Here is a 24851-nt window from a genome sequence, read left to right as displayed (position 1 = left end):
AGTAGCGCAAACCATGAGTCTGTCTGCAAAGAACAATAAATTCTAAAATAAGGTGGAGATCTTTTTGAAGGTTGAAAACTCATCCAATTTTATGTCTTACAGGGCTTATACTGAGTTCAATAATATATAACTATATTAATTCTACTGTAAACCTAGAAACTTGCACCCACTTGTGAAAGAGATGTACGGTTGCTCTGGAGTGTGTTACTGAATATGTTAAAGCTGTAGTGAAAAGCTTCTAATCATGTAGTTATTAAAAATTAAGAAAAGTATAATGATTAAAAATGATATGCATACAGAAGTACTTAGAGTTGAAGTATCAAAAATATCATGGATTAATAGAAGACAAGGAAAAACAGACTGTTCATCATGCGAGAAGGTAACTATAGTAAAATATTTTGTTTCTGAGACAGGGTCTCACTATGTAGCCTAGGCTAGCCTCAAACTCATGATCCTCCTGCTTCTACTTCCTGAATGCTGGGTTACAGGTATGTGCCCTCCTCCCACAACCTGACTTTAGTAAAATGTTCACCAGACTAGGGAGATGGCTCAGTGGATAAAGTGCTTGCTGGGCAACCATGAGAACTGAGTTTGGATCTCCAGCACCTATGAAAAGCCAGCATGGTGATGTACATCAACCCTAGTGCTATGGGAGTAAAGGAGTTGGAGGTAACCTCACAGGATCTAGTCCAGAAAAATGACAAAGTCCAGGTTCAGTGAGAGACTATTTCAAAAAATAAGATGGAGCTTCTTCTATCACTCCCGATGCTGCTTGTGTACTCCTACAGCGCAAACCTAGTACCTCTTTTCTGAAGCGGTAGCTGAGAAGGCTCCTGCTCTTTCTATGGCTGACAAAATACCCAAGGAGGTAGTCAAGACTGAGAACCATGATCGTATTCATTTGAAGGTTAGGTAGGGCAGGATAGTTCTGTGGTGCAGTTTAAGATTAAGAGGCATTACTAAACTAATAAAAGCCTGTTGTGAATGACAGGGTTTGTCAATGAGGCACATCAGGTTCCCGAATTTGATAGGCAGCCAGTTAATGAAATAGACACACCTGTACAGTTGGAAATGGAGAGTGAAGATACAATTGATGTGTTCCAGCAGCAGACAGGAGGGGTCTCGTGAAAAGGAAACCTGCTATTTTACTCCAGAATTTTGTTATAGACCAAAGAATACATCCTCAATTAGAGAGCTGCAATTTGGTTGCACCATATCCCGAATGCAACAGCATGGTTGTCTCTATTCTTTCATTTCCCCTTCCCCATTCCTTTATTGTGCAGGAAGTGGCTGGTGTATACGAGCAAGCATATTGCAACTTTTTCTTTTCTAATCTAAAAGGCCAATGTTATGTTTTGGTTGGCATCCAAAGGAGATGCTATAGGGAAAGCACTGGTTCTGTGACGACCTCCCCTTCTCCACTAGTGGCGTGCTCAGTCAGCTCTTCTCTTTACATCATTGTAAGCTCTTGTTTTTTGTTTTTCTTTTTGTTTCAGTCTTTTTGAGAGAGCACCTCCCTGCAGACCCAGCTGGCCTGGAATTTACTATGTAGACCAGGCTGGCCTTGAACTCAGAAATCCATCTGCCTCTGCCTCCTGAGTGCTGGGATTAAAGGCGTGTGCCACCAAGTCAAGCATCTTGTTCTTTAAATAAACTTGTTTAAAATGAACAAAAGAATAAAGTAGAGAGCGATAGAGGAAGATACCTAACTTTGACCTCTGACTTCCACATGCACAGGCAAGTGTAGTTGCCCACACTTATATGAGTGCATGGGTACACGCGGGCGTGCGCACACACACACACACACACACACACAGAGTAAAATGTTAATTACAGAATCTAGGTGCTTATATGTTCACTGTATATGGATTTCTGCTTTGTGAAAATATATGGATTAAATAATTTATAATAATTAAATAATATGTTATCAATACTAGCAAAAATGAATATATATTTTTATCTTTAGTGACTAATGAAACACTTAGAGATTTCCATAATAAAATGTTAAGGGTGGAGGGAAAATGTGGCAAGACGGTTCTTCTAGAGTCCAGCCAGGTCAACTTACAAATGAGGAAACTAATGCTCAGCAAGCCAGTCTGATCCTATTAGTCCACTCTCAAGATACCCGAGGGCTTTCAATCCTGTCACAATAGAGCCTGTCCTCTGACCCCTGTTCTGACCACACCTCCTATCCTCCAGAAAAAAAGGCACACAGGCAATTGAGCAGGCTATTAATTTAGTGTTCTTTCAATATTGTGGCTGTTAACTAATTTTACTTATCAAAGCAATGGTTGTAAGTACATGGCTGAAAAGGTCAAAGAATGCCAAAGGCTTCTGTAATGAAAAGCTCTGGTATTTTCATGAAGCTCTGCCTTCATCCCCAACACCCTCTTATCCAGAAGCAATTAGTTCCAGCTTTTTAAGCTGTTTCTGTTTGCTTCCAAGTTTTTGGGTCTGTGATTCTCTCTCACGAGGGGAATATCATTTGTTGCGTCTTACTGTAAGGAAGGTGATGAGCTCTCTGTTCTTGCCCCTTCACGCATCTCTCCAGCATAGCTGTGTCATTTTCTCTGTTTTGTTTTAAAATGAAAAATTCAGTGTTAATTAATATGATTATATTAATACATTCATAAACACATATTTAAAGCATCATTTCAGCATATATCCAATGGTATTAAACTGTTTACATTAAACATAAACTCAATTAGCTTCTGAGAAGCTCAGGATAACCTTTTCCCTCAGACCCTTGTAATTGTTTTTTGTTTCATTTTGTTTTCCTTCTGTAAAGTGTCACCCCTCTCTGAGTTGGGGTGGTGGTGATGGTTTCTAACAATCTTATTAAAGGATTTCATCCCATCTCCAGTGACCTTTGGCCATACATTTATAACTTAAAATGAGACACTTAGAAACTATTTGAGAGCCACTGAGATGCCTCAGTGGGTAAAGGCACTTGTCTCCAAGCCTGATGGTCTGAATTCAGTCCCCTGGACCTACCTGGTAGAAGGAGAGAACTGACTCTTGCAAGTTGTGCTCTCACCTCCACATACCTGGACACGGATAAATAAATGTAATTTAAAAAATTTTGCAAGTCATTTGAGAGCCAGGCATAGTGGTGCACGCCTTTAATCCCAGCACTCAGGAGACAGAGGCAGGCAGATCTCTGTGAGATCAAGACCAGCCTGATCTCCATAGTGAGTTCCAGGTCAGCTGAGGCTACAGGGAGACCCTGTCTCAAACAGACAAAGAAAAAAATCATTTGAAAGCTATTTACATGTGGATGGCCTTGTCTTCTGACAGCCTTTGTTGTAGCATTAGCAGGTTAGCCAACCTCAATCTGTCTAGGAGGTCTCTTCTCTGGCACTGAGTCCTCTTCTCTGGTGTTCAGTTTCTCCAGAAAAGGATCGTTCCATCTCTCATGGGAGAAGTACCACTGTGCCAGTCAAATGACATGGAGCCTGCCAACCAAAGGCACTGAGGTGCCCAGGTTCCCCTTCAGATTCTAGTACTTCACTGTCCACTGACTGCCCAAGACATTTTTTTTTTTTTCTTTTTGAGACAGGGTCTCCCTGTTACCCCAGCTGGCCTGGAACTCACTACGTAGACCAGGTTGGCTTTGAACGCACAGAGATCTGCCTGCCTCTGCCTCCCGAGTGCTGGGTTTAAAGGCATTCGCCACCACACCCGGCAACTGTCCAAGACTTTTTAGCTCAGTTTCCAGAGACACTCATCGTCCTGCCTGGTAGGATGGACACGATCTGACTGCTTCTTTTGAACTCTTAAATTACAGCCATTTTCTCTCCCTTGCCTGGTCTCTGCCTTCCAAGTAACTGATGCCACTAATTCCTGGGCCTTTTATAGTTCAGTGGAATCAGTAAGCAACTCAGATTAACACGGCCCTAGGCAAGGATTTGGTTTGACTTCCTCCATCTTGGTGCTGAGTCACAATGGTCTCTTAGTTTTACTGAAGTCAAATCCCTTGTCTCTGATTTTTGCTATCTATGCTGCTTTAGTGTAGGGCATTTTTGGAGGGAAATTGGGGCCAAACCAATCATATTGCCAGTTTATAAATGGAAACTTACAAATGGATATTCTTTATTTAGTCCAGGAGGTTTGGGGTTTTTTTGGTTTTTTGGGTTTTTTTTTTTTTTTTTTTTTTATTTGAGTGTTCTCTCTTTGTTCTGTACATTTAGTGTTTTTACTATGATGTGCTGTGGTTTTTAGCCCCAGCTGGCCTGGAACTCACTTTGTAGACCAGGCTGGCCTTGAACTCACAGAAATCCACCTGCCTCTGCTTCCCAAGTGCTGGGATTAAAAATGTGCGCCTCCATGCCCAGCAGAGTCCAGGAGTTTTTAGAGGAAGCTTTGGGTGCTACATGGAGAAAATGTAGAGGCAAAGGAACAGTGTGGTGAAGGTGAGTGCCGCCTCTCTTAGTTTTACCATTTGACCTAGCTTAGGCAGTGACCTCAGTTCCCAAAATAAACCACAGAAAGGCCAGGGTTGGGTCTCGCTAGAGCTAGAAACTTGACCCAGTCAGGATACCTTGGAGAGAAGGATTCATTCTCCAAGTGGTGGGAAGAGACTTGGATAGCTTTACTTTCCCACCATCACACAGGAAAGTGTTGCTATCACTTAGGTATCAGAAGAAATAACCATGGCAAGGTATTTGACTGCCCAGCATACATCATGGGTCCACAGCACTGTGGCCAGGGAAGTCCCATTTGGAGTATAAAAGTGAAAGAGAAAGTCCCTAAAAGAGGGGAAGCAAGTAACAAGAACGTTACCCAGGGTGTCACTGGTGTGCCACGCATTGCTGACTGACAGGTCAGCATGCCCTAAAATGTACTTTTGGGTGGGATGGCTAAAAAACACAAAGTTGAGGATCAGTGAGATGATTAGGTAAACAAAGTCACTGTTGCCAAGCCAGATGACCCGAGTCAATCACCAGAAGCCACATGCTAGAAGGAGAGCACCAACTTGTGAAAAGTTCTCTTCTGGCCTCCATATGCATGCTGTGGCCTATGCTCATGCCAATAAATAAATAAATAAATAAATAAATAAATGTAATTTTAAAGTATTTGTTTAAAATATAAAGCTCATTTGAGAAACTATATATGTAAAGTTCGGGACTGGACAGATGGCTCAGTGGTTAAGAGCATTGGCTGATCTTGCAGAGGACTGAGGTTTGGCTCCTAGCAACCCTCTGATAGCTCACAGCCTTCCATAATCCCAATTCCAGGGAATCCAGCATTCTCTCCTGGCCTCCATGGGCACTGCATGCACATGGTGCACTTACATACCTGTAGATAAATCACTCAAACATATAAAATAAAGATAAAATTTAAAATACAGCAAAAATTAAATACATATGGGGTTGGAGAGATGGCTCAGAGGTTAAGAACACTAAATGTTCTTGCAGAAGACAAAGGTTTTAATCCCAGCACCCACATGGCAGCTATCAATTATCCATAACTCCAGTTCTAGGGGATTTGACGGCCTCTTCTGTCCTCCATGGGTATTGCACAACACGGGTGCACTTACCTACATGCAAGCAATACACACATACATATAAAAATATAAATAAATAAATAAATACATGCATACATACATATATAAAGTTCAGGGATGGGCATGTGACGGGTATTTAATCATAGCACTTAGGAGGCAGAGGTAGGCAGAGCTTTATGAGTTTGAGACTGGTCTGGTCTATGTAGTGAATTCCAGGCCATCTAGGCCTACATAGTAAGACACTGCTTATTGGGGAAGGAAAATAAAACCATATATATGTTTATATATGAATCTTTGTGAATTCCAGGCATCCGATTCAGGTACTCCTTTTCCTGCTGAGTCTTCTCACAGACCCTAAGCTCAGTTCTTACTTGCTTCCCAAACAGCAGTGAACATCTGCTATATGTCACAGGGTGCTAGAAATTAAAAGATGAGCAAGATTCAGTCCTTGGCCTCAAGGAAGTTATAGTCTGTCAAGAGAGCCATTTCTTACAAAGCAAACAGGTGCAGGACAGCACTGTGAGTGGAGCAATCTAGATACTTGAAAAGAGAAAGGAGGCTGTACTTTTCCTCCATAAGAAAATATTTTTGATTGGTAAATCAAGCTGGTCTTTGAAAACATAAATATGAACTCACTAAACAAATGATCAGACGGAAGCTGGGTATGGAGGCTCAGGCCTACAATGTTTGCACTCAGAAGGTAGAGGCAGAAGAATCAGGAGTTCGGGGTCATCCTTGGCTACATAGTGAGTTCAAGGCCAGCCGAGGCTATGTGAGACTGTCTCAAAAAGACAACAAATAAACAAGCATACAAACAAAAACTGGAAGTGCTCCAAATGGGTATTCTAGATGACTAGCCACCTTTCACTAGGCATTAGGGATACAATTTTTAGCAAAAACAAAGTGCCTGCCAGTGTGGTGGTACCCACTTGCAATCTCAACACTTCAGTGGCGGAGGTGGGAGGATCCAAAGTTCTAGACAAGCCTATTTCAAACAAAATGAAACAAACCCTCTAAAACCAAAGTCCCTCTTGTTTAAGTTTGCTGTATGATGAAATCAGAAAATCAGATTACCAAATAAATATCTAATTATAAACTGTAATAATTGCCATGGAAAAAAAGTAACATGAGAAGTATGGGGGCAGTCTAGCATGGGGGCACTCAAGGAACCAAAGCCAGGCAATACTGCCACATAGGAACAGAAGGCAAAGCTGTCCTGGACAGGAGCTGGGCATGGTGGCACTTGCCTGTAATCCCAGCACTCTGGTACAGAGGCAGGAGAACTGTCTATGAGTTCCAGGCTAGCCTGGTCTGCATAGTGAGCTCCAGGCCAGTCAGGACTGCACAGCAAGACCCTGTCCCAAGAAACCAGAAAAAAATGAAAAATGTCTTGGACAGGGCACCAGGTCCACATCTCTCATTTACCCCTTGGGCTGTTCCAGGCTTTCAAATAGTTCTTCAACTCCTACACAGAGAATCATGGTTCTAGAATCCTGTCTTTCACCAACTTCACTTATCTGAGAATTTTGAACTTCCTTTCAAGAATTCTGGGGACTCCAGTCAGACCAGCTGCCGTTGATCATGTGCAAGGGCGTCTGGAGCTTCTCAGGCTCCCACAGGGTTTTTTTTTTTTTTTTTTTTTAATTCTCCAAATAGTTTAATGTCATCAGATACCTTCTCCAACTTAAAGTTCACTTCTTCTTGATGAATGCATTCAGGACACTGTATTAGTCAGACTTCTCCTTACTGTGGCAAAACTGATATGAACAGCTTTTAAAGGAGGTTTACTTGGGCTCATGGGTTTCAGAGGTTCCCCCGCCACTGTCCCTGGCTCTGTTGATTCTGGGCCCATGTGAGGCAGAACATCATGGTGGCACCTGTCAGAGGTTGCGCACCTCAGGGTAGACAGGAAGGACAGACAGGAAATTAATGGGTGGGGATCTGGGACGGTGCAGTCTACAAGGACAGGCCTCTGGCAACATAGTTTCTCTGGGTAGATACCATCTCCTAAAGTTTCCAGAATCTTCAATAGTGTCACCAGATAAGAACCAAGCCTTCAACATTGACATTTTATATTTGAGCTGTAACAGACAGCAGCAGATGGAGACATTTCTAATAGCTGACTTTGGATGTGCTCTCTTCTGTAGAAGGCTGGAGGGCTGGAGCTATACCTCAGTGGTAAAGCTGTTAATAATCATATGTGAGGCATGTTCAAATACCTAAGCCTATGGGGAACATTTCACCACAGCTGGGTTCAATCTCCAGCACTGTATAAACCACACATTGTCCACACACAGGTAGTCACAGCACTTGGGAAGTGGAGGCAGGAGGATCAGAAGTTCAAAGTCATCTTCAGATGCATAGTGAGTTGGAAGCCAACCTGGGACACATGAGAACCTGTCTCAAAAAAAAAAATTAGTGAAGTTAAACTTCAATGAAAATCTCAAAATTTTCTGCATGGAAAATACTTTCAACAGAGTAAAAACACAACCAACAGAATTAAACAAAATATCAAAAATAAGACATTCATAAACCTGTGTCCAATGAGTACTAACATTGTTGATTCCCACTTAGCACACCAACGCTGCCAAGATTTCTCCTGTGTGCTGTCAATGTGTGGGTCACTGGCCTGTCCTTCAGTGTGCTGGCTTTCTGACTATGCCAGGTTGGATTCCTGTGATTCACAGGTTTCACATCTGCTGTGTCTAGATTCAGATTTATCGGGGACGTGCACCTGGAGCAGCTTATCAAATATCTCATCTGAAACAGTGCCCAGGGTACTCAGGCCAACTATGAAGGGCCTTTGGTAAACCAGTGAGGTTAGACATGGTTCGACTTTGGTGCTTGCTCATCGCCCACATTTTTGCCTCTACTGGCATCCCTTTACCTCCACCTCAGTTGTTACTTTTAGTCTCCCGAGAAACTCTGTTGGGGACATAAAGGAAGCACGGAAAGATAAGGAAGGGTGCCTTGCAGTGACTCTCAGCAAATGACTCTTTCTGGGAGCAGAGTATCTATACACCAGTACTCAAAGTATTCTTATACATCTTTAAAGAGCAGCCTTCTAAAGAAGCAAGGGGCCTGTGGAAAGCAAATAAGGGAGGGAAGAGGTTCAAAGAGGTGCTCTGGAAAGAGCTGCCCCCTCTGGAGCAGAGTGGGGAGCCACCTATATGCCTGGGTACCAGATAAGGTTAAAGTTAGAAGCCATGGGCCAGAGACATGGTTCATCTGTTAAAAGTGTGTATTCTGGGCCAGGCCTGGTGGTTAGCTTTAATCCCAACACTCGGGAGGCAGAGGCAGGAGGATTTCTGTGAGTTCCAGCCAGGACTAATAGTGAACCTCTTGATTCAAAACAAACAAACCAACAATCAACAACAACAACAAAACCAAAAAACAAAACCAAAAATTCTATGTGCTTGCGTGTACTGCGTGCATGTATGCAAGTGCACCTATGTTGTGCAGTGCCCTCAGAGGACAGAAGAGGGTGTCGGATCCCCTGGAACCGGAGTTGCAGACAGTAACTACCATTTGGGCGCTGGGATTCAAACCCCAGTCTTCTTCAAGAACAGCCAGTGCTCTTAACCACTGAGCCATCTCTCCAGTCCTGAACCACAAGGTTTAATACTGGGTTATTCATTCTATTCATTTTCTAGGAAACCACACCAGAAGAAGAGATTTGGGAATACCAGGTGAAGAATCTGACCTAAACTTTGTCAACCAATGTACCAAACTACAGTGATTAGACAAAAGAGACCCAAAGAACAACTGAGAGCCAGGAGTTCTTAGAGACAGAGTCAAATTAGTCAATTTGGGTAATCTTGGACCTAACTTGGTGAATGTAGTTCAAGCACTGAAGCATATTAAGTACTCTAGAGAACAGTATCACAATTTTTATGTTTTGATCAATATTATCCAAGGTTCACAGTAAATTATTGATAAATATGTCAGTCAATATAGCTAAAATAAATAGGGCTAAATTTCTTTTTTCTTGAGGCAAGATCTCACTTTGTAGCCCCAGCTGGCTTGAAACTCACTATGTAGACCAGACTGGCCTTGAACTCACAGAGATCTGCCTGCCTCTGTCTCCCGAGTGCTGGGATTAAAAGCATGTGCTGCTATGCCAAGCTAAGGGATAAATTTTGAAAGAACTGTTATTTGAGCATACATACAAGTTTATTTTAACATATAGTTATAATTCACTTTTTTTTTTTTGTCTTTTTGAGATAGGGTCTCCCTACAAGTCATTATGTGGACCAGACTGGCCTTGATCTCACAGAGAACTACCTGCCTCTGCCTCCCGAGATCTAGGATTAAAGGCATGTGCCACCAAGCTTGGCATAAACTACTGTTTCTTTAAGGGATAGAAATAACCAACTGACTGTGTAATCTAGGCACCCAAATGGTCTACCCTTATAGAAACTGCTTTGGTAAGACTGAGGCAGGAAGAATAACGCACTGGGTAAAGTGCTTGTTGAACAAGCATGAGGACTGAAATTCAAATCCCTACATAAAACCTGAGTGCTTGCTGGCTAGCCAGTCTGCCAGAAGTGGTGTGCTCTAGGCTTAGTGGGAGACTGTCTTAAAAATCAAGGTGGAGAATTGTAGAGGAAGACACCAGTATTGACCTCTGACCTCCACACTTACATGCATGGGTGAGTGCACCTGCAAACACACACACACACCACACACACACCCCACACACACACACCACACACACACACACCACACACGCACACACCACACACACACACACCACACACACCCATACACACCACACACCACACACACACACACACACACACACACACACACCCTGTTTGGTTGGAATCCTTTCCTCTTTATCTTTAGAATTTTGAACCATTTAAAAAGTCTCTTGCTTAGTAACCTAGTCTCTGCCCCAGACACCACAGCATAAAATTTAAGCAGTCTGTGTGGGAAAACCTCACGGAGTGATTGTCCATAGCCAAGTGGGTTTGAGCTTCCTCAGAGCTCAACTTGAGAACAGCATGGTCATTTGGAGGCATTTTGTGCCCAATGACAGCCATCTGCTCACTACATGCCCTTTCTGTTGGCACAAATAAAACAATCACCCTACAGGAAACCCATTAATTCATAATCCTTCCAAGACACTGAACCCCACCCACAGCAGTAACCCCATGACAGGGATTCTTTGGGTATCAAGGATGGGTCAGCATACACATACCTACAAAGAGCAGAAAATGTGAGTTTCTAACATGAAAAAATACTGATTCCTTTCTTGGAAACTTTCATCTTCCCATCTGTCTGTAACTGGATTACTTCAATAATGTGTACAGGGAGGGACAATTGCCTACGTGGATTCTGGATTAAGGCACTATATTTTGACTATACTGATCCTAGTTCAAAATAATAAAGGATTTGCTATAATCCTGTTATTTATACTCATAACATATTTCCTCATCTTTAGAGATAATCCAATATCTAAGTATTAGGGATTTGAGAAAGTGAGTTTTGAAAGGAAGTCAAATCTACTCATTCAGCGAATATTGTTATGCCTGGTTAGCTACTAAGCGCCAACGGAGGCATGCAGGGGTGGTGTTCCATTCTCTAAGGGCAACCCTTGACTTTTTCACTTTCTTCCTTATTTATAAGGTGCTTGCATCAACTAAACAGGTGGAGCACAAGCATGTTTTCCTGCTCCAAGAATGGCAGAGAAAATGTTAAAATTGCCTTGATTTCTGCTTCATTCGTACAATTGGAACAACTGCTATGCAGCAATCTGGATTGACTCATATATATGTATATATATACATATATATCACACTCATGCAACAATTTGCATTATAATTACATTTTTTTGGAGACAGAGTCTTACCATGTACTATAATTACTTTTTAAGGCAAGAGTTTTAGAATCCCCCCCCCCTTTTTTGAGACAGGGTCTCACTGTGTATCCCTGGCTTGCTGTGTAGGTCAGGCTAGCCTTGAATTCACAGAGATCATCCTACCTCTGCCTTCTGAGTGCTGGGATTAAATGCATGCACTACCATGCCTGGCATGAGTTTTAGAATTATATTATAAAGAATTACATACAAAAAATGAGCAGTTAGTGTAGGACAAATACATCCATTTTTGTTGTTTATTTTGTGTGTACGTGCATGTACATGTGTGTTCATGTGGTGGGTGCACAACTTAATGAGTGCTCATGCACATGTGTGCTTATGTGTGTGGAGGCCAGAAGTCAACCTCAAGTGTCATTCCTTAGGGGCCATCCATCTTTTTGGGGGGGACAGGTCCTCTCTTTTAGCCTGTAACCTGCCTAGTTATACCACTCCTGGTTTTTTTTTTCACATGGGTTCTGGGAATTGAACTCAGGTCTTTGTGCTTGTGTGGCAAGCGCTGCACACAGTGAGCCCATCTCCCCAGCCTTTTTTGTTTGTTTTTTGAGACAGAGTCTCATTACATTGTCCACCTGGTCTCAAACTCCTGGGTTCTAGCTCTCTGATCCACCTGCTTCAACATCTCAGTAGTTGGGACTATAGGCATGTGACACCAGGCTCAGCCTACGTGTGCTGTTTTAGTACTCCATTTCTGTCAAAGACTATTTTGTCAAAACAAGTCAAACACAAACTTTGAGAGTCAATGTTACTGTTGTCACCACCCTATAAACTTGCCACTTGACATGTTGATGAAAGAGATAGCAGGCTGAGGAGCCAGGTTCCCAGGCTTCCACATACTGTTACTGCCTACACCAAAGAGCAGGTGGTGAGAAAATGCTGACATCAAAAAAGAGAATTACAAAGGCAAAGGTTTATAGCCTTGGTTCTGCTATGCCTTTGAGAAATCTCCCCAGAGGGCAAAGGGCACTACTGCTTTAAATAAAGTCTTCCTAGAACCACTACAAAAGTAGGGAAGAGAAACAGACCTGAATAAACACACACACATATCACACACACACACACACACACATACACATAGTATACATGCATATGCATAAGCATATGCACATATATACAAATATATATGTCTGTATTATATAAAATAATTTATGTTTATCAGGCATGATGACACACACCTGCTCTTTCAGGGAGGTAGAGGCAGAAGGATCAGAAGTTCAAGGCTACTCTGGGCTACATGAGACCCTGCCTCAAAAAAAAATAGAAAGAAATTGAAAAATAAAGCCAGGCATGGTGGCAGATGCCTTTAATCCCAGCACTGGACAGACAGAGACAGGCAGATCTCTGTGAGATCAAGGTCACTCTGGTCTACATAGCAAATTCCAGGTCAGTTGGGGCTACAGGGAGACACTGTCTCAAAAATAAACAAATAAGTAAAATAAAATTGTATTCCTCTGAAGAAAGTCAGTAAATATGTTGGGGGACCAAAGGGAAACTGAGTGCAAGTCTCCTCCCGCGTCAGGACTCAGGGAGTCCTACAACTCAGGGGGTAGTTCTCCCTGATTTTTTGAAGTATTGCACCTCCCTAAAGAGGAGAATTACAAGGAAGGTATCCCAGGGTTTTTCCTCATTCTAACCTTTAAAATAGAAGTTTCATGGAAGCTCAGACTGCCACATAGCTGTAACCCACAACTACAAGTTCATCCTCAATAACAAACTATTGTTTGAATAAATGAACTGAAGGACTGAGCAATTACATCAATAAATATTGAGTGTTTTCTATACTCAAGGACGAATATAAGAAAGTTGAAGTAAGATGTGATTGTTACCTAGAGGAAGCCAGATAGGGAGATAAAGTTTACAGTCATAAAGTAATTGAGAATCAATCTGCTGTGCTTTGAAGGTGCTGGAAAGCAGAGAAATGATGCTGGGTGACTTTAAAGCCCACTGTGGTGGCCCATGTCTGTAATCACAACACTCAGAGGCCAAGGCAGAGGAATCAAGAGCTCAAGGTCAGACTAGACTACCTAATGAGACTGTCTAAAAAGAGAAAAAATTGATAGGCTTTAAATAACTGTTACATGCCTTCCAAGTGGCATCTTAGAGGTCACAGGGCACATCTTCAGAATCTCTGGAGCTGCTTCCTATATCAAAACATTTAGGAAAATGTTAAATCCATCTGTCAGATCTTTCTGTAAGAGCAGTACACCATCTTTCTTAGGCATAGAAGACAAAGAATGACTTTTTAAAAATTTATTTTTATTTGTTGTGTGTGTGTGTGTGTGTGTGTGTGTGTGTGTGTGTGTGTGTTGCCCTTGGAGGCTAGGAGAGGGCATCAGATCCCCTGGAGCTAGAATTACAGGCAGTTGTGAGCTGTTCAGTGTGGGTCCTCTTAACTCCTGAGCTATCTCTCCAGCCTCAAGAATGACTTTATAAGTATGGTAACCATATATTTGGAACTTGTGAATGAAAGTTTCCAAGAAAAAAAAACATGCCAAAACATGCCTCTTCAAATTAAACTTTCTTCAAGGCTGATCAACTGAGTAGAACGTCAGTGATTGTGAAGAGTTTAGAATGTTGCAGGTCCAGAGCCTAATCCCAATTTATCTTGGTCCATCTTTAGCCCCCAAATAGCCATTCTTTGCCCATCTCTATGTCTGACCTAACATCTTGTGACTAACAATAAAATCTTTTGGGATATATTACCTTAAAAAACCCTAGCTTCCACCAACCAGAAGCTGAGTGTTATCAGATAGTATCTGAGATACACAGCTACTTTTCTGAAACTGCTTACTTCATCTTTCCACCAGTGTATTTGAAAAATGCCTTGATTTATGTCTTTATTTGTTCTGTTACTATAAAAACTTCATGAAATTGATTCCATGTTGGAATATGGAATTTGGGGTGACCTAAATCTGTTCCTGGGCCGAGGTCACTCATATTTGGCTCCAGAGTAAACTATCTCTTACCCCTTTTGAGGTGAAAGTTGTACATTGACAAACTCCAGCTCCAGTGTTACAATAGGACATTTGAAATTGTCCTATACAACAGCATATTTGAAATTGAGATTCTAGAAAAGCTGTGCTAAATAGATACTTGCAAAGTGTCTGGCTGCTACAGATCTCACAGCCCTCTTCTCATTCATCATGGGTACCAAGTTACTATGCTACACAGTGAACTCTAGTGCTTTGTCTTTTTGGATTGTTCAAGATGTTGGCTTTCAGAGAGAGCTTTGCTGAACACTTAAGGATGACCAGTCTGCAAATTGATCTCCAAGTAGCAGCTTAAAGTCACAAGACCAAGAGATGAAATAGATTGAAGCTGTTTTGTCTGTCTAATCTGAATGGAAGGAGGCTGAGAACCTGTGGAGTGGTGGTGCACACCTTTAATCACAGCACTGGGAAGACAGAGGCAGGTGGATCTCTGTAATTTCGAGGCTACCTTAGTCTACATAGCAAGTTCCAGGCAGCCAGGCTACATAGTGAGAACTTTTCTCAAAATTAATAATGACAATAATAATAATAAATATCTTTAAAAATAAAACAGGTACAGCCAAACATAATAGTATATACTTGTAATCCCAACACCTAGGAGTTCAAGGCTAGCTTGGGCTATATAAAAAACTCAAGGGCAGCTGGCCTATCAGACACCCTGTCTCAACAAACAAGCAAATGAGTGAACAAACAAAATATATTGGGCATTGTGGCATACACCTATAAGCACAGTGCTCAGGAGGCAGAGTCAGGAGGGTCCCTATAAGTTTGAGGCCAGCCTGGACTGAAGAGATGGCTCAGTAGTTAAGAGAGCATACTGTTCCCAGCACCCATGCCAGACAGCTTACAACCACCTGTAACTCCAGCTCCAGGAAGAATCTGATGCCTCTGGCCTCGTCAGACACCTGCACTCACATGCACATAAAGACATACACACTAATTAAAAATAATAAAACTATATCTTTAACAAAACAAAATAAAAACACCAATATTATAATAATGATAACAACAGTAATAAAGCATGTATAAAAATATCCAAGTGTACACCTTAATGCGTCATTATAAGACAAACACCTTTGTAACCACCATCCAAGCCAAGAAGCAGAACTCTGCCAACCTAACACCCACCTAGAAGCTTCTCCATATGTTTGTTCCAATGGCAACCTCCTCTCTCCCCCAAAGCAACCACTTTTTGCATACAAAAGCAATCTTTGCTTCTTTATGGTATTATCACTCAAAAGTAGTACGATCAAGACACAGAAAAGCACACATTTTAAACATAAAATAACTCTGAATTAATAGTGTCATTACCAGTTCATAGCAGAGGTGATAGGGTTGGGAGATGGGGATGTCCCTCAACTGGCAGAATGCTTATCTAGTATACCTGAGGCCTGGGTTCAGGTCCCGACACTACATAAACTAGGTATGGTGGTGCATGCTTGTAACCTCAGCACTTAGAAGATGGAGATAGAGGGATCAAAAGTCCAAGGTCTTCTTCAGCTCAAGTTCTAAGCCAACCTAAGCTACATGAGACCCTGACTCAAAAACAAAAAAGAGAAATAGGGTTTTACACAGAGTGTATCCTTTGACTACAGTTTAGCCTTATCTGTTGACATTTTTTCTTTTTTCAATATTTTATTTATTATTTTTGTTTTATGTATATGAGTATAATACCTGCAGGTAGGTAGGTGCACCCGTATCATGCAACGCCCACAGAGGTCAGAAGAGGGCATTGGATCCCCTGGAAGTGGAGTTATGGATGGTTGTCAGCTGTCGTGTGGGTGCTGGGAACTGAACTCTGGTCTTCTGCAAGAGCAGCCAGTGCTCTTAACCGCTGAGCCATCTCTCCAGCACCAACATTTTTTCTTTTAAAACTATTTTTTTAAATATTTAATTTATTTTTATTTAATGTGTATGGGTGTATTGCTTGCATATAGGTAGGTGCACCCGTGTCATGCGATGCCTGTGAAGATCAGAAGAGGGCATTGGATTCCCTGGAACTGGAGTTAACAGACAGTTGTTAGCTGCCATGTGGGTGCTGGTAATTGAACCTCTGCAAGAGCAGTCAGTGCTCTTAACCACTGAACCATCTCTCCAGCCCCTTTTTAAAACTATTTTTAAGCTTTAGGTTCCACCTCCAATTCTTTTAACATCTGCTGAAGAACCCAAACCCTTTGGCCTGTATGTTGTCCTACACTGCATGTTAGTGACACAACACACTCATAGATGTGGTTCAGCAAGTTTCTCTGTCCCTTTGTTTTCCTGGTATTGGCAGCTGGATTCAGAGGCATGATCAGGCTCTACTTTGATCCCTTTGAGAAGCTGAGATGAAGGCGTTTTCTTTCACACTCTTCACTGTGTGAAATACACATTTGATTCTCTTTCTGTGATGTCAGTGCTGCTGGAGCTCAATGACTACATCCATTATTTCACTCGGGTTGCAAAGTGGTGATGCTCTAATCTATGGACCCTTTCCATTAGTTGGACTCCTTTTTTTATAAAGATGCTCCCCTTCATTTACTATGTAGTGAACCAATGCTTTGTTCATGTAAGAAAGGCAGGACGACCACAGATTCTTTCCCATTATTAGCTTTCAAGTCAGTGAATTCGTTGCCTAGCATCCTCCAAAAGAGATCAGCTTAAACAAAAAACAATATATGTGCGTACACGTGTGTGTAGAAATAAAATATATAATTTTGAACATATATATTTAAATATAATTGAGGAGTTTAATCAATTATTAGCCTTGAAGTCAAATTTAATTGTCCTGTCTTTGGCTAGTGGCAGGACAGGCTATCCTCAAGCTCACTATGTAGCCCAGACTAGCCTTGAGCTCACAATCCTCTTGCCTTAGTCTTCTAAGTGTTAGGGTAGTGGAAGCCTCTTTAGATTTGAACATACGAGGTTCTAGATTAGATCTTGCATATCATAAAGATAGGGAGAAAAGACACAGGATGAGATAGAGAGAAGCATCCATTTTTAAAACATAATAAACCTGACAAAGTTATAGTTCCAATTCATATGCAAGAATATAGGATGTTTTTCTTTTTAGCCGGTATGATAGAGAATACTTGTAAACCTAACACACGAGATGCTGAGGCAAGAGGTTTGTGCATTCAAGGTTAGCCTGGGCTGCATAACAAGACCTTGTTTCCGTAAGGAAAGGAAGGAAGGAAGGAAAAGGCCTAATAACTCCAGCCCAATCTCTAGAACCCACTTAAAAAAACATGGAAAAAAGCCAGATGCAGTGGTGCATATCTGCAATTCCAGCACTTACACTCTTATAGCAGAACCATCTGGAAGCTCCTGGGCCAACTAGCCTGGACTATGCTACACGTAGCAAAAGCAAGATGGACCCTGCCTCAACAAGATGGAAGGCAAGAACCAACCCCTGGAAGTTGGCCTCTGACATCCGTATGTACACTGTGGCATGCTAGTGCAGGCGCGCACACCCACACACCCACACTTATAGAAACAAGGATAGGAATGTACTTCCGTAGTAGAGGTGCTGGCCTATCATGTGGAAGGCTCTGGGTTCCGTTCCCAGCACTGAAAACTAAACAACACAAAAGATACAAAGTTTTTTTGTTTAATCCCTCCTATATTTAACAGAAAATCCCCATTCTTGAGGGCAGAGGTTAAATTAGACTATCTGGGACTTGCTTGTTATGTTATCCTACATCATATCTGTAACATATCTGTTACAGGCTCACAAACATACAAGTACAATTCGGGAAGGGAGCCCTGACTGGTCAGTTTTGTGGGTTTATTGGGGCTAGCCTGTCCTAGCCCCTTCCATCTTCACTATGGGCCTCCTCTGCTGTTGGAGTGGGGAGGACAGTTCTCTGATTCTGCTGTTTCCATTCGGTCTGTTTTACTTTGCACTCATTAGCTGTTAGCTACTTTATTCTCAGGTGCATCAGGAGGTCTGTGGCTGCCTCTGCTCTCCCACAGACCTGTCAGCTCTTATGTATTTTAGTGGTTATTCTCATGTGCTTGTGTTTCAGGTTTTCTGGAGTTACCTTAATTTTTTTTAATTTTATTTATTTATTTTTAACTTTATGTGTATGCATGTATTGCCTGCATGTAGGTAAGTGCACCCATGTCGGGCAATGCCCACGGAGGTCAGAAGAGGCTGTTGGATCCCCTGGGACTGGAGTTACGGACAGTTGTTAGCTGCCATGTGGGTGCTGGGATTCGAACCCAGGTCTTCTGCAAGAACAACCAGTGTTGTTAACTGCTGAGCCATCTCTCCAGCCCCTCATTACCTTATTTTATCATAAATGTGTTGGATTTTGCTATCCAGTGGCTTTATTTATTTTTATGTGAGAATTTGAAGAGTTTGAAAAACTATGTCAGACTGGAAAGGTGGTTCAGCAGTTAAGAACACCAGCTTCTCTTGCAGAGGACCCAGGTTTGAGTCTTAGCACATATACAGCATCTAACAACTGTCCAAAACTCCAGTTCTAGGGGAATCTGACACCTTCTTCTGACCTCCATGGGCACTGCATGACATGGTGCACTTGCACACATGCAGGTAATATACTCATACACATAAAAATAATAAAATACTTTTTTAAAAAAACTATGTCACTACTGCCATGATCCCAGCATCTTTCCAATCCAAACAGTAAATTTCAGGTATGTATTTCAAATGCAATAGGTGGAGCCTTGCCTAGCGTTCTCAAGGCCTTGCATTGCATCTCCAGTATTGAAAAAGGGGAAAAAAGAATAAAAATCAAACCCCACAACAGTATTATGCATCCCATAGAGGATGGACTCCTGACACAGTACTCTGGAAAGAGACAAAGCCTGGGCAGACCAGTTGGCACAGCTCCCTGCATACAGACAGGAAAAGAATCTCTGTAACTCAGAATCAGGAATTAAGTGGGAACTAGATCCCACTGTTTAGTTTTACATTTCAATGTTTTCTTTTAGCGATTACAGAATCAAACATCTAAATGTATGAACATATACCCTAGAGTATTATTCTTTCAAATTAAAATAAATACACAAATAGTCCAAAAGTATAAACATTAGGTTTATGTTATATTTGGTGTGGACACATTGTCAAATTTCTTTACTCGTTATAGTCAAAATTGGAAATGTTAATTTTAAAATAGCTACTTTTCAAAACAAACTTGAAAATCAGCTCAAAGCACATCTAATTCAACTAGTTTGAGAACAGCTTTTTGAGTGAGCCAGAGTATTTTAATGAAACTTCATGTGAATTAACTAGGGAATAATCTCTTCAGCAAAATACTGAACTAATGGATTATAAGCTATTTTTTGAAAAAGAAAGACTGCTCTCTGTCTTTTGTAATAACAAAAAGAAACAACTATAACAAAAGAAATAGCCTGAAAGCAAAGAGAGCATGTCATTAATAGAGTCCTTCATTTTCTTGTGGAACCTGAAATGGAGAAAGCAGCAAGTATGATTCTGTTTTCTTACCATACGTGGGACGTACATGCTGTAAAATCCAGCTCTTCGTGTTCTGGTTGAAAAGCTCATTGCAGAAAATACCTGCCAGGGATTGGCGGCCATGCTGATTTATTGGCAATTAAACTGCAGGATTTCTGCACTCTCTTCAAAACAAAGTATCTGAGGCTATTCAGTCAGGATGATTACATAGTGGGCTGCCTACTAAAAGCAGGAGTCTTTCTGTTAGTGCACAAGAGATACAATTGACTTGGCTGTATTTAGAAAATTACTGCTATTTTCTGTGCAGATTCTTGTTGTATCTTCCTCAATTCACCTCAGCCCAAAGAATGACCTTGTTAGTCAATTTAACAAAGCACAATCATACGGAGTGGTATATAATTCAGCATGGAAGTGTAAGAAAGTCAGAAAAAACACAAACATGAACTTGCCAAATCTATATAATCTGTCTCTTCTCTAGCTTTCTGAAATGATGGCTTCTTTGGATGTTTCAGGATTCAAGGCTCAATGAATTCAGTAGCTTTTACCCACTCCATATCTAGACAACCCAGGTTACTTAGATTAGCCACTTAGAATGTGGATGGCCTGTACCATAGAATGGTCTTCCAGATTGCTTCCTGTCTTTCAGGCAGATGACGAGCAGGCTGAGCTGGTCAGAGTGATAGACTCTCAGAAATAATGGGCAGGTAAAGATTTTTGTGGTGGTACTTGCCTGTGATCCCAGCAGTCTGGAGACTGAGGCAATAGGATTGTTCAGAGTTCAAAGGCAGCCTGGACTACACACAAAAGCCTGTCTTAGGAGAAAAAGAAATACATGCAGGTAGGAAGGAGAAAGGAGATAGGTCTAAAATTAGGTTGGATAAGGTATAGAAAGTGATCGAGTCAACATTCCTGTTGGCACAAGCCCACCTGGCAGAATGAATCTGATTAGGTTGAGTTTGTTCTCCTTAGAAACAGGACTGTGAACGCTGTGCACTGTGTGTCTCACTGGGCAGGACCATCTGCCTCAGACACAGGCTTGCCTTCACCATCCCTGGATTTCTGTGCCTCCCTGCTGGCCTGTGTGGCTAAGGTCTTACTGACTCATCTATCTATTCATGCGTTACTAAATATTTATTGGTTCTTTAATATGTGATGATTACTGTACCAAGCCCTTGCCATATAGCATGTTTAGGCAATGTACTCATTTTTAAAGATTTTTTTAAATTTATAAATTTTTAAATTAAAGTGATAGATTTAACTTTGGAAAATACAAAGAAGAAATTACACGTAATCCCCAAAAAATACTATTAAGTATTTCACTGTGTATCTTTTTGGTCTCTGTTTTTATTTCTATGCTTTTAAGTTGGCATATTTCTGGCATATGAAATATTAGAGATTAATAAAACAAATATTCCCATGTTCAATACCCAGTTTACAATATTGCTCAAATGAATGAAGTCCCCTTTCATCTCTACTTCTTTCCTTCTTTCTTTTTTTAATTTCTGAAAGATTTATTGATTTTTATTTTATGTGTATGAGTGTTTTGCCTGCATGAATTATGTGTGCCATGTCAGAGGAGGGCATGGGATCTGTTGGAACTGGAGTTACAGGTAGTTGTGAGCTGTCATGTGGGTGCTGGAAATCAAACCTGGGTCTTCTGTAAGAGCAAGTGCTTTTTACAGCTGAGCCATCTTTTCAACACTCTTGTTATTTTTAAATTATTACATTTATTTATTATTTATTTATCTATTATTTATTTATTTATTTGTGTGTGTGTATGTGTGTGGGTTTACTTGCTTACTTGAGAGTATACACCAACACCTGTATTTGGAGGTCAGAGGATAACTTTCAGGAGTGGGTCTTCTCTTCCATCATTTGGGTCCTAAGGTTCAAACTTGGTTGGGCTGGACAGCCAGTGTCCTTAGCCCCCTGAACCATTCATCTGGCCTTCTTTCCTGTTTTCTTGAAACATGGTTTTGCTATGTAGCCCAGGTTGACTTTAAACTCACCGCCTTTCCTGCCTCGGTCTCCCAAGTGCTAGGATCACAAGTGAGTGAGAACACATCTAGCATTATCTGTGTTTAACTGCTTCATTGACAGCTGCCATTGCTATGGATTTTATTTTTGTTCTTTTACCACCTAATGTATGGTATGCAGCATACTTTTACGATGTACATGGAATATATAGGGGTGTGTGTGTGTGTGTGTGTGTGTGTGTGTGTGTGTGTGTGTGTATTTTGCAGTTCTGGTGATTAAATCCAGGGCCTTGTGCATCCAAAGCACATGCTTTGCCATTGAGCTAGACTCACAACCCTGTTTTGTTTGTTTTGAAAAGTTAAAATGACTTCATTCTGACATAGCCTTTTGCAATTTGCTTTTTCTTTCTTTCTTTTTTCGGTCTTTTTGAGACAGGGTCTTCCTGTAGCCCCAGCTGACCTGGAACTCACTATGTAGACCAGGCTGGCCTTAAACTTAAAGGCATGTGCTATAACACCTGGCTTTTGCTTTTTTTCTTTTTGGAGATAGGCCCTTATTCTGTAGCCCAGGCTGGCCTGGGATGCCTCATGTCTGTCCTACTCACCATCCCAAGTGATTAGAGGAGCAAGCCACCTACATTCATTCCCAATTGCAATTTGTTTTTCTTTAAGTTGGAGTTTATTAAAAGGAAATTTTAGAAATAGGTTTAAACATAGAGATTTAGAGAAAGAAGGATGTTTAGGAAGATACATACCCAAGAGTGTAGGTGTAGGTTTCTCTGAAAAAGTTGCCTGCAGTTTGCTTTCATCCTCCATCACTGTTTGATATTTGTTTATATTGGTGTCTGTAGCTCTAGCTCATGACTTTTCACTGTTGTGTTATAGATGTTCTAAACCTGGAGGTAGGAGCTGGAGCACAGGCCATGGAGGAACACTGCATACTGGCTTGCTCCCCTGGCCCCTGCTCAGCCTGCTTTCTTTTCTTTCTTTCTTTTTTCGGTCTTTTTGAGACAGGGTCTTCCTGTAGCCCCAGCTGACCTGGAACTCACTATGTAGACCAGGCTGGCCTTAAACTTAAAGGCATGTGCTATAACACCTGGCTTTTGCTTTTTTTCTTTTTGGAGATAGGCCCTTATTCTGTAGCCCAGGCTGGCCTGGGATGCCTCATGTCTGTCCTACTCACCATCCCAAGTGATTAGAGGAGCAAGCCACCTACATTCATTCCCAATTGCAATTTGTTTTTCTTTAAGTTGGAGTTTATTAAAAGGAAATTTTAGAAATAGGTTTAAACATAGAGATTTAGAGAAAGAAGGATGTTTAGGAAGATACATACCCAAGAGTGTAGGTGTAGGTTTCTCTGAAAAAGTTGCCTGCAGTTTGCTTTCATCCTCCATCACTGTTTGATATTTGTTTATATTGGTGTCTGTAGCTCTAGCTCATGACTTTTCACTGTTGTGTTATAGATGTTCTAATAGAAGGAGAATATGTCATGATTTGCTTTTTCACTCTCGCATGCACTGCACGTAAGTTGTTTCCATATGTCACCTTTGGAAGCTTGGCAATTGACAGGTGTGGTACCTCGTGCCTGTAATCCTAACACTCAGGATACTGAGGCTGGAGGATCCCAGCAAGTCTGAGGACAATCTGAACTACATGGTAAGTCTCAGACCAACCTGAGCTATAGAGTGCAACTTTGCTTCAAAAAGCCAATAAATAAGTAAATAAATAGCCTTCTATTCCTATCCCTTTGCACACATATGGAGAAATTTCTTTAGAGTAGACATTTGAAAATAAATTGTCCAGAAAAAAGATTCAAATTACCTAAATATTACCAAATGGTATTTCAAAGTGGTGTGTTAATTTATAATCTCATTAATAATGTTAATATAATATATTCTCTACATGTAAATGCATGGGTCTAGGTGTGCATCTTAGTGATAGTGTTTGCTTAACCTGTGCTCAATCTCCAGCATTCTGAAGAAGAGAAGGAGGAGGAGGAGGAGGAAGAGGAGGAGGGGGAGGAGGAAGAGGTAGAGGAGGGGAAAGAGGGGGAGGAGGAGGAAATACACATGCCACACTCAAATTTGCCGTTTGTATATGGTGTGGCTGAACCAGGATGTTCCTGTTTGCCTTTCTCTGTCCTTTGCCTTGACCTGCTTCCTTTTACTTTCTTATCATTCAACACCCAGCTTGAGTCCCTCAGGAGGCCTTCATTGCCACCAGGTTCTATCTCTCCTTTCCTTAACTTTTCTGGCTGCCCTTCACCTACCCAAGAGATATATCCAGTATTCCAGGAGCCCAACCTTTGGTTCCTGTTATATGACCAGCTTTGTCAAGGCGGGAGACATCTGAAGATCTGTGGGTACCTCCCAGTACCACATGGATAATAAATTCTGAGGAGATTTGTGAATTGTTAATGGAGTGAGGTATTTTACTTTCCTCCCATGAAGAGGTCATAGTCTTGTAGCAGCTTCTGGGAACAGCTTTCTTCACCTGCCTTGGCAATACCTCATCCCACCTTCATTCTTCTGTATCTGTCCTGTAGAAACTTCCTCACTCGTGCTCTGCCTTTCTCTCACATTTTCCTGTCAATGAATTCCTAATGACAGCAGCATGTAGTTAGGCAGATATTGAAGTTACGATAAGTGGTAAAACTGTGCTTTGAAGAACCATAGCCTTATTATGTCTTGGCCTTTTGGCTAAGATCAAGTGAAAACCATAGTCACACAGAGTTCATGTTATATTTTTTCCCTTTTCTTTCTGAGACAGGGTCTTATGTAACCTAGGCTAGCCTCCAACTCACTAGGTAGCCGAGGATGATCTTGAACTTCTGATCCTCCTGTCTCCACCTCCTGAGAGCGAGGACTACAGGTTGAGTTACCACGCATAGTTTGTGGTGCGCTTGGGGTAGAACCCAGGGCCTCATTCATGTAAAGCAAGCACTCTATTGACTGAGCTACATCCCCATCTTGATGTTAGGTTTTCTGAAACATTTTAAGATCATTTCTAAAATGCCTTTAGTTATTATTACATAAAACATTCAGTTAGGGTTTTTACCCCTTTGGCTTTTAGTTTTGAG

The 24851-nt window shown here is 41.3% G+C and overlaps 1 pseudogene; it reads left to right on the top strand.

Annotated features, from left to right (window-relative positions):
* The first annotated feature begins 844 nt into the window (after positions 1 to 844).
* Positions 845 to 1128, top strand: LOC103725786 (annotated as a pseudogene).
* Positions 1129 to 24851: the final 23723 nt, after the last annotated feature.

This window comes from Nannospalax galili, unplaced genomic scaffold (genome assembly GCF_000622305.1).
Source record: "Nannospalax galili isolate Female #2095 unplaced genomic scaffold, S.galili_v1.0 scaffold286, whole genome shotgun sequence".
Lineage (NCBI taxonomy): Eukaryota > Metazoa > Chordata > Mammalia > Rodentia > Spalacidae > Nannospalax > Nannospalax galili.
Note: the sequence above shows the minus strand (reverse complement) of the source record. Positions and strands in the feature narration are given on the sequence as shown.